The 12,584-nt window shown below is 37.1% G+C and overlaps 1 protein-coding gene across 1 annotated transcript in view; it reads right to left on the bottom strand.

The window, feature by feature from the left end:
- lrrc4cb (leucine rich repeat containing 4C, genome duplicate b) overlaps nt 1–6,778 on the bottom strand; it is a 35,113-nt gene extending 28,335 nt beyond the window's left edge. The window contains exon 1 of the mRNA XM_077229385.1: nt 5,772–6,778. The gene's annotated coding sequence lies outside the window, so the exon portion shown is untranslated. The remainder of the gene's footprint in view (nt 1–5,771) is intronic.
- Nucleotides 6,779–12,584: the final 5,806 nt, after the last annotated feature.

The following is a 12,584-nucleotide window of genomic DNA, read 5'->3' as shown; positions in this document are numbered from 1 at the left end:
ATGCAATTTGATTAATTTAATTGAGAAATTAAAATCTGCTGTGGAGAAGAAACGTATCGTTTTTTTACTATACATATTTGACAGGGTTTTTTTTAACTTATGAAAAGTTTAAAAGCCTTTAAAATTTAAAGCTTTATTGGCCTTACAGGCAAATTAAATCATAAAACGATAGTACAACAGTACAACATGGAATGAGAGAATGATATAAAGATAGATAGAACAACAACAACAGAAAGACAGACATAACAGATAGATAGACACAGACAGACATAGACAGACAGACAGACAGACAGACATAGACAGACAGACAGACAGACAGACAGAAAGATAGATAGATAGATAGATAGATAGATAGAGATAGATAGATAGATAGATAGATAGATAGATAGATAGATAGATAGATAGATAGATAGATAGATAGATCTGTATAAAATAAAATTAAAATTCAATAAAGTCAATGTATTTATTATTTACAGCTGTTTCGACTTGAGCGCTCTGTTCAGACACTGGCTCATGTATAGCAGTATGCCCTAAAATGATGTGTCTGCGGAGATCCAAGCTGTTTCAATCTATATCCGCCTCTGCCATCATATTAGGAGTCTGTTAGTTGGCAAATGTTTTTATTGTGGAACAGCTTCGATCCTGGACCCTGTCACAACAGTATGTATTCTAGGAAGTCTGTGATTTATCAGCCTCAAAGACATGGATTCTTTGACACACTTGTGTTTGTGAATCCAGGCCAACTGATCTGAGAGGCTTGAAAAAGCCAACTGCCTTCAAGTTCCTCTCCCATATCCGAAATATGCTGAGAGTAGGAGAAGACATCCTCTAGGGGAGGGGAGGGTGGCTGTTTGAAAAGGGGTTCCAATATAATGAGAAACCCAGATTTGTACTGTGCCTTCCACGGCAGTGATGACAAACATACAGTGCAATCAAGGCAAAGTGATATTTATAAGCTGAGCTGAGCTGAGCTGAGAACACCTCCCTCTCTGTCTCCACTGACTAATCTCACTGAAAAGTACTTTGGCTCATCTGTAGGATATAGTGTTGACATAGTATTCCTGAATTAACAATCAACACAGAGGTTGTCGCTATTGTGTGACAGCACAATCTCTATGATGGCTCTGACGGAACCGCAAAGGCTGAGTATTTCAAATGCACAGACATTTATTACAGTTACTAAGGCCTGAGGATATGGGAGTCAATTTTCATTTTCACTTAAAAGAAAGGTTTGCTTAATAAGCTGCTCAAAGGACCTATCATAGATTTAAAATGCACAAACGTTCACCTCTCTGTGCCTATGCATCTATGCAACACCCTGGCTCCTCTCCAGCGCGCCAAATGTCTCTCAGAAAGGGTTTTTGTGTCCGTGTATGGCATTAGACATCTGCTGCAGAACTAAAACCAGTGCAGCATGTTCGCTCCATCATTTATCAGTAGCCATTTGGGCTGCATCCTGTTCTCCAAGACCTGCATCTTTTGCTTACGTAATTCACATTAGTCGTTCTGCTCCTTGCAATGGCCACAGGCAGACTAATTATAAATCACAGACTGATATATCTACATCAACAACTGATTCATTGCACTATCACATAATAAAAGAGACGATAAAGAATCTAAAATGTGTTTGAGCTAAAAACATCAATAGGGCGTGCTTATGCAGTTCACACAGCTTCATCCTTCATTTTGGATGGATCTAATTGCTAGATTGTGTCACTATGCAGGGTAGCTCATTACATATATGCTTGATGAATTTTACTATGGCTCCAAGTGGGATTTGAACCAATGACCCCAATATTGCTTGGTAGGCAATGAGCTAGGAAACCAGGTTAGGCCATTCCAGGAGCACATTCACCTCATTGCAGTCGAAATTGTTAAGGGAGATCTACTGTGACAACCAACATACTGCAGGTAATAAACCACGGTATCTTCGCTCCAGTACAAATTCACAGAAGACTAATGTGAACAGGCATTCACAGAGGCCACATGACCCAGCAACAGCTTTTGGTGATTTCCAAAATTATCATCAGCAGGAATCTGCCACTGGAGACCTTATTAAACATAAACATAAAGCATGAATAAAACACATAAAAACCAGAGGAGTTTTCGTAGCTCTGTCATCTGTGGGCACTAGATCAGATATGGGGATTGTTAAAAGTTACAGGATAAACAAAGCTTTACAAGCTTGTGCCTTGAAGTCTTCTTGTAAATATTTTAGCACAGTGATTCTTTAATGTATTGGCAGTATACTAATACACAAAACATTTCAACAGAAATGTATAATTCAAAAGATATTCTTTTGCAATTTTTTTTGAGTGACTATCTTTGCTAGTCTGGCATTAGCGATGTATAGAGTAGCTGATATTGTCTTCAAACATAACAGAGAGATTTCATCAATAACCACAAAATAATTAAATGTTTGTTGTTGTACATTTCACAATGGCTGACATAAGCATGAATACATCTAACAAGCGCTATCGATTCTACAGTAGTGGTCCAAAGGTCAAACATTTTAGCTAAAGAGGAAGTCATACATTTATCCCACTTAATATTCCATAATTGTACTATTGTTACTTTAAATTCTGCTGGGACGGAGTAAAAGGGACGCCACATGATTAATAAAACACCATTTTTAAAGAGAAAGCCAGTGAGGCTGTGTGTTTGGCAGAAACAGGGCTCACTGTTAGCTGGATTATATCTTGTCTAACATCACTTCCTCTGACCCGAGAACAGTACACCACGGTGCGTTCATTCATTAAGCCTTACTGCATTAACACTCCAGCAATGAGATAAAAAAAATGCATTTACAAATTTTGCTAGCAGAATCCTCCTCGTTTTTTGCATATACAGTTGTTTTTGTTGCATTTTTGAAGAAGTTAGTTCACACAATCCCTTCAGTCGCTATCTTTAAACTTTTTAAATTTTTTACAGCCTAACCCACATTAGATATGGTCTTTATGAAGCATCAGGTTGAGCAGAAGCATTTGAACTGCTTCATTTTTCTCTAAATGGCAGAGATTACTGAGGTTAATGTGTGTGATATTGGCTAAATGCTCTCTCGTTTACAGGGTTCTCCTTGCCTTAGGGGAACTGAATGGTATCTGACATTTTTTTGGCTCAGAAGAAACATTCAATACATTAACACTCATCCTCATGACAGCACGTCAGTATCTGCATCACACATTGAACTTTATTTCTTTGAACTGCTTGTGAAATATTACCAACCAAACAAGAGGGGATAATGAATGTCTAGGAATTAATTTCAGGACACAATCTTACAGAAAAAAAAAAAAAAATTCACACAGAAAGTTGTGATTATCAGGTGATACTTTACTGGAAACAGTATAACTCCATTCTTTACAAATCTTTTTTTTAATTTTTTTTTTAATAGTGACCCCAATGGATATACGATTTTAATCACATATTTAATTTTAGATAATTCATTTTTCTGTAATTAAGCTATCTGATGCTTTCATTTAAGCTGGCTAAGATGATTATGGTCCACAGTGGACTGAAAATGCTCAGAACATCTGTCATGGATTATTTGCAGTAAAAGGCAAAATTAAAGCCCATCTATATTTATCTAAAACGCAAAGAATCATTATTATATCTGCAAGCATTAACTTGTCAAATATTATTGCTGTTCTGTTATTATTTGTTAATAATAGGATGTCCTATACTTGCCTGTCAACTTATGTATTTGCATACCTCCGCGCACCCTGCTCGCGCAGACCTCACACATCATCAGTGCGTTCCTTAAAGGAGAACTCCGGCGCAAAATGAACTTGGGGTGTAATAACACATTGGTACCGAGTCGACTGTTCTCAGGGATTTGTTTTCATGATAATCGAGTGTAAAGAGTTTTATCTCTAAAAACTGTTTATTTTATAACGCTAGTATATGGGGCATATAATAAGTAAAAAGAGATCGCTAGTTAATACCACTAACAAGGCTCAAAATAGCCCCACACTAACACGGTAGCTTAATGAGGGTCTCTACATACAAACCGAAGCACTGAGAACTTTGTAAGTGTACAGACAGTTTAATAATAATATACTTTATAAAGAAAGTACCATCGCGGAGCCATCTTTGGAAAACAGTCTCGACCAGTCGAACCACTAACGCCGTGCTAAGTAAGCTGAACTGTGAGATTCCAAGTCACAGTTCAGCTCTTAGCACGGCGTTCGTGGTTCGACTGGTCGAGACTGTTTTCCAAAGATGGCTCCGCGATGGTACTTTCTTCATTTTGCGCCGGAGTTCTCCTTTAAGGCTATGCAGAGAGCTGTAGACAGTCAGTCACCGAGCGCTGCAAACAATACAGCAGCCACCTTTTATAGTTCCTCCTGAACCAAAACAACGAGCTTATGCTTTGTTCACACCTGAAGAGATGGCAACCTGTGATGTTCTACCTGGGGCTGTTCAGATACCTGTTTCAAAGATGAAATCAATTTGCAGCAGTCAGGTGGTACAAGTCCGAGCTCTGTAATTTGTTAAAGTTCATATTTATTGTACTGTTATGTGCTTTGAGAAATAAGGTAATTTAATGTCATCTCTCATGACACTTTGCAGACTCTGCTCTGTGTGCGTTCATGTGGGATCTCATGTTTTCTAAGCTAGCTTGCTGCTAGCCTCTATGAAATTGTCTACTTGTCTAAGACTTATAGAACTAAATTAGCCAATACTTGTTTGTTAACATTGATCAGTACTAAATGAATAAGAATGTTTTCACAACGGAAATGTGTGTTTATCAGGTGATACTTTACTGGAAACAGTATCACTCCATCCTTGCAAACTACAAATTAATATCATGACTTTTTAAATTACCACAAATGATTTTAAATTTGAGAGAATTAATTTTCTCTAAAATACTGTAATTGAGCTACTCTGAGGCAGTCATCTCATAATATGCTTTTCTGCGATGGTTTTCAGCACCTTCCCAAAAAAAGATAGCTCCTTAATCCTCAATACCTCTGGTGAAGCAACAACCCACAAACCCATGAATCATCCATCAAAAATTGCGTAAGCTCTCTCAAAAACCAATACATGGCTCAGAAGCTTTCCCAAAGAATCAGACTTGCTTACAGTGTCCATTACAGCACCTCATTCTCTACCTAGTGAAGTTCTGAAGCCTTGTGAGGCTTGAATGTTAAATGTAGATTAGCACCAGTGTGAGATGCCAGCCTTCCTGGAACTACACTGCAGGGAGTTTATTTTTATTTTTTTTTATCACAAAATAATTATAAAATGGGTTATGATGCAAGGTGTTTACTAAGCATTACTTGCAGTATTCAGGAAGCCTCAAAAGTCACTGGGGTCTATTAGAATGAGGGACAGTTGTGTCGACCATCATGGATACACTGCCTCTTTCCCCTTGTCTCTTTAGAGCATAGCAATGCACATGTGAACAGAATATGAATGACCCAACGCCATATTCTAGAAAAAGTAATGGTAAGTAGAGCAACAAAAAAGCATAAGACAGTTACAAATGCACAATATTGCACAATCTACCACATTACAGCCACAGAAATAATGCAAAACCATTACCCCCTGCAGCATATATATATATATATATATATATATATATATAGATAGATAGATAGATAGATAGATAGATAGATAGATAGATAGATAGATAGATAGATAGATAGATAGATAGATAGGAAAATGTTAAAAAAGATTAAATTTATCCATTCAGGATCAACTCACTAGAAAATAGGTTCGTTTTAAAACAGATATGCACAGACCGGTTAGATTAGGCTACGGTTCCTTACCCAATATTGTCAGGAAATGCGAACTGTGAAGCGATATCAGTAAATGGGAGCATTACTGCAGCCCTCACAAAACCCCAGTTCATGTAGAATCCATGCACGATGTACGGAGATGCAAGTAAGAGCAGTGCGCTCTAAAGCGCTCGGTGAGCTTTGACAAAGCAAAGCAGGTGCAAAAAAAGGGGGAGGGGGGGCTGGAAGAGAACAAATCTTCTACAAAATCTGTAAAGAAAACGGGGTTAAATCTACCACCGTTGGCATGTTTTGCTGGACACATAAAATAAGCCTAGTATCCACACCCGGGAATGAAATGTCTAAACCACATGGGCTTTCAACAGCCCCTCTTTGGGTAAAATCCAGTAGAGTTAGTAGCCTACTTGGTAGCTTTCTCTGATCGTTGATGTACCCTTTAAAACCACTGCCATGTACCGCCGTTCTTCAACGCATGCTGGCCCCTCGCTCAGATCATGCCCACATCCACCACCGCAGTCCATAGATGTAACATAACGTGCTGACTCCGCTGAATGCTGTTGAATGTGTTACAGCATCATCCCTCAGCTTCCTTCCTTGAGTCTGCACGCCTTCTTTCTCGTGAGCGATGTCCACTGCAGAGCCACCTCAAAGTTGAACCATAGACTCGAATGAACACTTGAGACTCAACATCCATCCAACAATAACGTGTTAAATCGTGTTGGTAAGGTATCTTTTGGCAAATTCTGTCGTTTAATGTCAGCGTATTAACTTAATACGTTGCCTTCGTGAATCTCATCTCACAGCGTCTGGGTTCATTTAAAGCGACGTATGTTTGGCGCTGCAGTTTTCCCCTTCTTTAGTGTTGCTTACAAAATATCGCTGTTGCGCCGACCAGCTCTATGTTTCGTCAGAAAATGTAAATAGAAAGTGTAAACACACGAAAAGAGGCACCGTATGTGAAAATGTGGCTCAGGAGAAGGGAATATTTGCAGCGATTGACGGATGATGTATTAAAACTGACACTGCGCGTTTGAAACGCATCTGTTGCTGAATGATGCGCATCATAATGTATGCGCGCGAGCGCGCGCCCAGTCTTTACTTAGCCTACTCATTTAGTCCAAAGCCAGAAGAACAGCGCGATATATTTATTTAAACTTGGCTTTTATTAAAATTTGTGTATTTTCTCCGTAGTGATTTTTTTTGGCACAAATTGATGTGGGATTACCACTTACCGGCATTAATCGCCCTCTCGATACTTTAAGTCTCTGCCGAACACTTTGTATAATTGTTCTGTTGGATTATGATCATTAATTATCATGCTATTAGGAGATACCATGTCATATAGCCTGGAGAGTCCTAACATGCTATAATAGCTAATTGTAGCAGTGCTAAAGCACACTCGTGTTCCCTTCTGTAAAATGCAGCTTATGATGGCAGCTGGTTTGACTTCGACCAAGCTGGTCTAGATGATTCATTTGGACCACCAGGACTGACATTAACCTGGTCTGGTAGAGTCTATCATACCAGGTCAATGTCAGCACTGTTAGCCCTGTCAGGCCTCATTATTGTTTTGATAAATTTATTTTTAGGAGGGTTGTGGCATCATAAACCTTATAGGCTGAGAATATAAAGTTTGTTTTTTAGTGCTCCGTAGCAAATCTACCTGAAACTGTTCTTTTGCCTAGTTCACCTTAAGTTAAATTGTAACATCAGTTGTTTGTGGTGACATGGTCCATTAGATGTGCCTTCAGTTTAATCAGTGCAATATACTGTTTACCCTATTCCATTATTCTGTGGTCTAATGAAAGGAGAGTTATGGATAACACTGGCTTTATCACCATTATGGCTTAGAGAGGGGAATAGCTAAACTGCCGTACCTAACTGTCGCTACAGTTAATGTAAATAGAAAAAGCATAATATCATCACTCCAAACTTTTACAACAGATAACACCAATCTCATCCATTTATATAATGTGACCCTGCTGTGAGTTTGAACCGGGGTAAAGAACCCTGCATTGCTGGTATATATTTCTAGTACATTTTGTATTTCCTGCATAGGTACATAAGCAGTGCCGAGAGGTAACTTTTTCATCCGGGTGTGCTGTAATGTCCCAATGGCCCACTCCCCTTTTCCACGATGCATACAAATGCAGATAGTAAACTTTAATGAGGTGCAGTGCGTCAACTGAGAACAAACTCAATCAACAGATAAAAATCAAAGATGAAAAACCATAGCAAGTGTAAATTTTAAAATATAACCATTATTCTACCTTATTTGTACACAAAATCCATTCTCTGATCATTCTTTGCGATTGAACTCTCACTAAGAACTCTGCCTAAACTGTCATTATGTTACGATAGTTATGTTAGCTATACCATTTAAACCATGTCCAGATAATGTGTACTTTGCATATATGAAAAATGTTTGCAGGGAATTTTCACAAAGTTTGGGAAAACATGATACTATACAGTTTCTGTTTACTTTGTGTTAATTTTATTTAATTGAGTTAGATTGGCATCAGCTGCATCTAGGTGATTTTAATCCATTTCAGTCAACTGCATCTCAAATGAACAGTAGTTGTAAGAACAACCAACGAGAATGCATAATAATGATGGTGATTCCTAGCCATAGAGCGTATAGCTGTTTGATCAATAGCTGTTTGATTTGCCTGAATCACCTCGCAACAGAATGTGGAAATCTATCGTTCGGCAAAGGAATAATTTGTGGACTAAGACATGCATATTTCCAAAATTTTGTTAGGTAAATACATGTACGATTTATGGTACACATCAAATTACAATAAAACAAATCCCTGCACTAAATCTTTTGAATATTTTATGTATGAAGAAAATCTGCTGCTTATATTAAAACAAAGAGTTTTAATATTGTGTTTGTAACTAGCTCTTCGATGATTTCATAAGGTCTGGGGTAAATTTTGTTCTGGCCCCAGCCCACACACTAAATGAAGGCCAGTGGGTGACTGTCAGTATACATTGAACCTTATTACCCCCTTACTGTCTTATGCGCCTGTTGCTGATAATGATTTGATATAGGATGGCTATAGGATGTTCCCTTTCTGCGGGTTCTGCTGCCAGTGAAGACAGTTGAAAAAATGCTATGGTTGGTTCATCAGCTTTGCAAATAAACAGATTAAAAAATATTTGTATTCTTTGTTGGGGCGGGAGGAGGGATCTAAGACCTGTAGTAGAGGGAGAAGACTAAGTATGCCGCATAAAGTAAGCAACTGTTAAAATGAAATTCATCAATAAGACTGTACTTTGAATTGATAACACTTTCATATTCAAAATGCAGTTATTTTGCTTTCTTTGATTCAGTTTTATGAAGCTCAGCAGTTTATGCATATGTTGACAGAATGAATGAATTAATTTTCTGATAAAACTGTAGAGTGAGAAAATGCTACAGCAGGTAGGCTTTGTTTATGATTTTTCTTTGCTATATGGTGCAGTGCAGTTTGTCAGACAGGAACAGCTGCATGGATGGATGGATTGTAATATCTGTTGTAAAATCTGTCATTTTTCAGCAGTTGGTTGTTTGATTGTAGCTGTATAGCATTTTGTACCTCACAAATGCTTTACTCGCTTGCATTCAGAAACCTGTCAGGTTTCTGGGACAGACTTCAAAAAGTAGAAAAAAAAGACAAGAGGAAAGACTTTCTAAAGATACTAAGGCTATTGCTTTAAATCATTAATACTGCTGTCCCACTGCTCTTTTTTTCCCCTGTCTCACTTTAATATTAAATGACTCATACCTCAACATAGAATATCCATATGATAAAAACCATGCAGAGAGCAGAGACAAGGGTGCTATTTTTGCCATCTGGGATTTATACCATATATATCTCCTAACTACAAACTTGAAGAATATGTTGGTGAGGAGCACCTTTCTTCCCCAAATAAATGTATACAAATGGAAACAGCAGAAGGGACCATTAAAAGATGATGCGTTTATTTTTATTTTAAAAATTACATTAATGTAATAAATATTTCGGTTATATAAGAAAACATTTCTCCTGAATACACTGTGGGAAATGATAGGATTTCCTCAAATGCTTAAGGACAGTTTTGGCCAGGAGCCTAAAAGGACAAATAATGAGCAGGTCAAATAATGAGTCACAGTTACTTTCCTAAACCAGCAGGGATTTACGTGTAGCAAAGTTAAAATAACTTAAAATCCATCTCAGATACCTCATGAAATAAAAACAATTAACCTTTGATAAAACATTTTACAATGAGGAACAACTGTCTTTGTACCTATTGTGTGCCCCTTAAATTTGAAAAGACTCTTGATTGGTTCTCCTTTCGCCTTTTTATAATTAGCATGCTCTACACATGTTCTAAAATACCAAGTCAAGTTTATGACTGCTATAATAGAACAATTATTTGTACAATGTGTTATTAAAATATTGCTTGAGGACATGGTTTAATTCATTGCTTTCATTTTTGTGATAAATAATTATATTCTAATGCAATACATTTTATAATTTATTAAATTGAAGTTTCATTCCTTTTTGTTTTCCACTATCTTTGTCTTAAAGATTTCCCTCGCCTTTGAGGCATGTGGGTTTAAATCAGTGCACTAATACACACAATTAAGGAACCAAACAAATTAAATAGTGCGCATCTTTGAGTTGAAAGCAGGTACTTCAGTCAGTAAATTGATTCAGTTCCCAGAACTATACTAAAAAAAAAAAAAGATAGGTTATTCCTGCCTATAGGGCATGTGTCACGGTTTGGGTTTTGTGTCTTGTTCCTTGTTCTTGTCTGTCATGTGATTCCCTGTTTGCCATGTGTCTTGTCAGTTGTTCCCAGATGTTTCTTATTAGCCACGCATTGTTATCTTGTTTGCCTGTTTATTTAAGCCCTGTGTCTAGTTCAGTCTTTGTGCGTTCTTGATGTTCTAATGTTTGCTGTTAGCGGTCTCGTTGTTCCTGTCTGAGGTTCTTGTTCTGAGTTTTCCCTGGATTACCTTTTTGTATTAAAAGTGCTTGCTATTGGATTCACTCTTTGTCCTTGCCTCAATGTTACAGCATGTAAGAGATTTTAACAATGAACAACGGAGCTCTATACCATTCACTCTTTATAAAAATGCAGTTTATATATTCACTAATTCCATTACCATAATCACATTGGTTTATAAGGAACATAAAAATGGGCATGAAAAATATGGCACATAAAAATAATACTGCAGCACTGGCATAGAGATTTCACTTACATTAATAGTGCAACGAAAGATTGCACTGACATTAAAAAATAATCTCATGGGTAACAGAGGAATATCTCAATCCACTGCAAATTCATTAGAATTCCCATACTGTGCTCATCTAAGTAAAAATCATTTATGCTGAGTAAGACTAAGTTTCAGCTGTTTTTTAAACAAAAGTTCTGATGTGATGCCTCATAGGAAGTACTTTGGAAATTAGCTGTGACCCATGTTAAGCTGAAGTTGGTTGAAGTGGATAAGCCCAATATTAATTATACTAGAGTTGGCTGACTTTTCAGTGGTGAAAGAAACTCGCTTCCCTTTATATGTCTCCTCTTGTAATGAGCCATTAACTCTTCAGATGGGCTTTCATGATTATGCAACACTAATATGTCAGCCATTTTTTAAAGTTTAGAAAAAAATCTTTAGTCTCTTAATGATAAAGTGGGTTCCAAAATGATATGATCATATAATTAAGGAAATCACAGATTGCATAATGGTGGTGATATTATTAAATATAGTCACACATAAACACAGGCAACTGTCAATTTCAGCACATTTAATTAAGTATATAGGACTGATATTTAAATAAAATCATGCAATTTGCACTTTTGGAGACTAGTCCAAGTTTAGCGAAAGGAAAGTAAAGGCACAAAGCGGTACAGCAATAGACTACTTTAAAACATTCAACATCAAGCCACATTCAGTATAGCACTGAGCGGTGTAGCAAATCACAAGAACCAAACACTTCATCTATAATTCATTCAAAGGGAAAGTACATCCCTCTCAAAAAGTCCAGGGTGAAGTTGTGCTAAGGTGGAAGAGGAATGGCAATGATGTGTTGTGACTTTATCAAAACATTGCAAATATTTAGCAACTTCATTAAAATCCAAAAATGTTCCAAAATAAAACCAGTGCAGGGCCTTTTGCTCTAATCATAGCGTAAAAGATAACTGGATCTGAGACTACGGAGCCCTAGAGGGCCTTTCTGTTCATTTTGCTGAACCAGTGTCTTTTGCATATTCGCTACATTGCATAATAAACTTTAAGATATTTTGAAGTTTGATGTTGCTCCTTTTAGAATTTTAGATAGGTTTAGATTTGATCATGTTTGTATTACATAATGTTTATGAGGTTCAAATGTAAGGTTTCAATGCATTTATACTTGTAGTAAATCTCATTGAATGCATCAAGTGTTTTATGTGTTTGAATATCATTACATTGTGTTTCCTTTTGTATTTTCTAAAGTGTTGCTTGTGCTGTTTTTACAATCTAATTTGGATTATCTGAGATGAAGCTAAGTTTTCTTGAGGATTTGTCCTAAAAATAACTGCACCATGCTAGTATTGAGCAGATCTAATGTTGTCTGTGTTGCCTTTTTTTTTAGATCATTCTGTCTTATCAGTTACAGCAGCTGTGACCTCTCTACTGGAGCATAGAGACAAAATGAACAAAATGAAATAAGAAAAGAGGCAAAGAAAGGAGCATAGATTTTGTCTTCAGTCGCCAGGGTTTAGACTGCTCTATATTGCAGTAAAACGCGTCTTGCCTCACCCAGAGATTGTCATGAAATTAAAGCAACATTAAAAAGAAAAGCAAACCTTCCATTTCTCAATACTTGA

Source organism: Siphateles boraxobius, unplaced genomic scaffold, assembly GCF_051911475.1.
Source record: "Siphateles boraxobius isolate OS27281-9 unplaced genomic scaffold, OSU_SipBor_1 130, whole genome shotgun sequence".
NCBI lineage: Eukaryota > Metazoa > Chordata > Actinopteri > Cypriniformes > Leuciscidae > Siphateles > Siphateles boraxobius.
The sequence above is the reverse complement of the archived record's forward strand: the minus strand, read 5'-3'. Positions and strand labels throughout refer to the sequence as shown.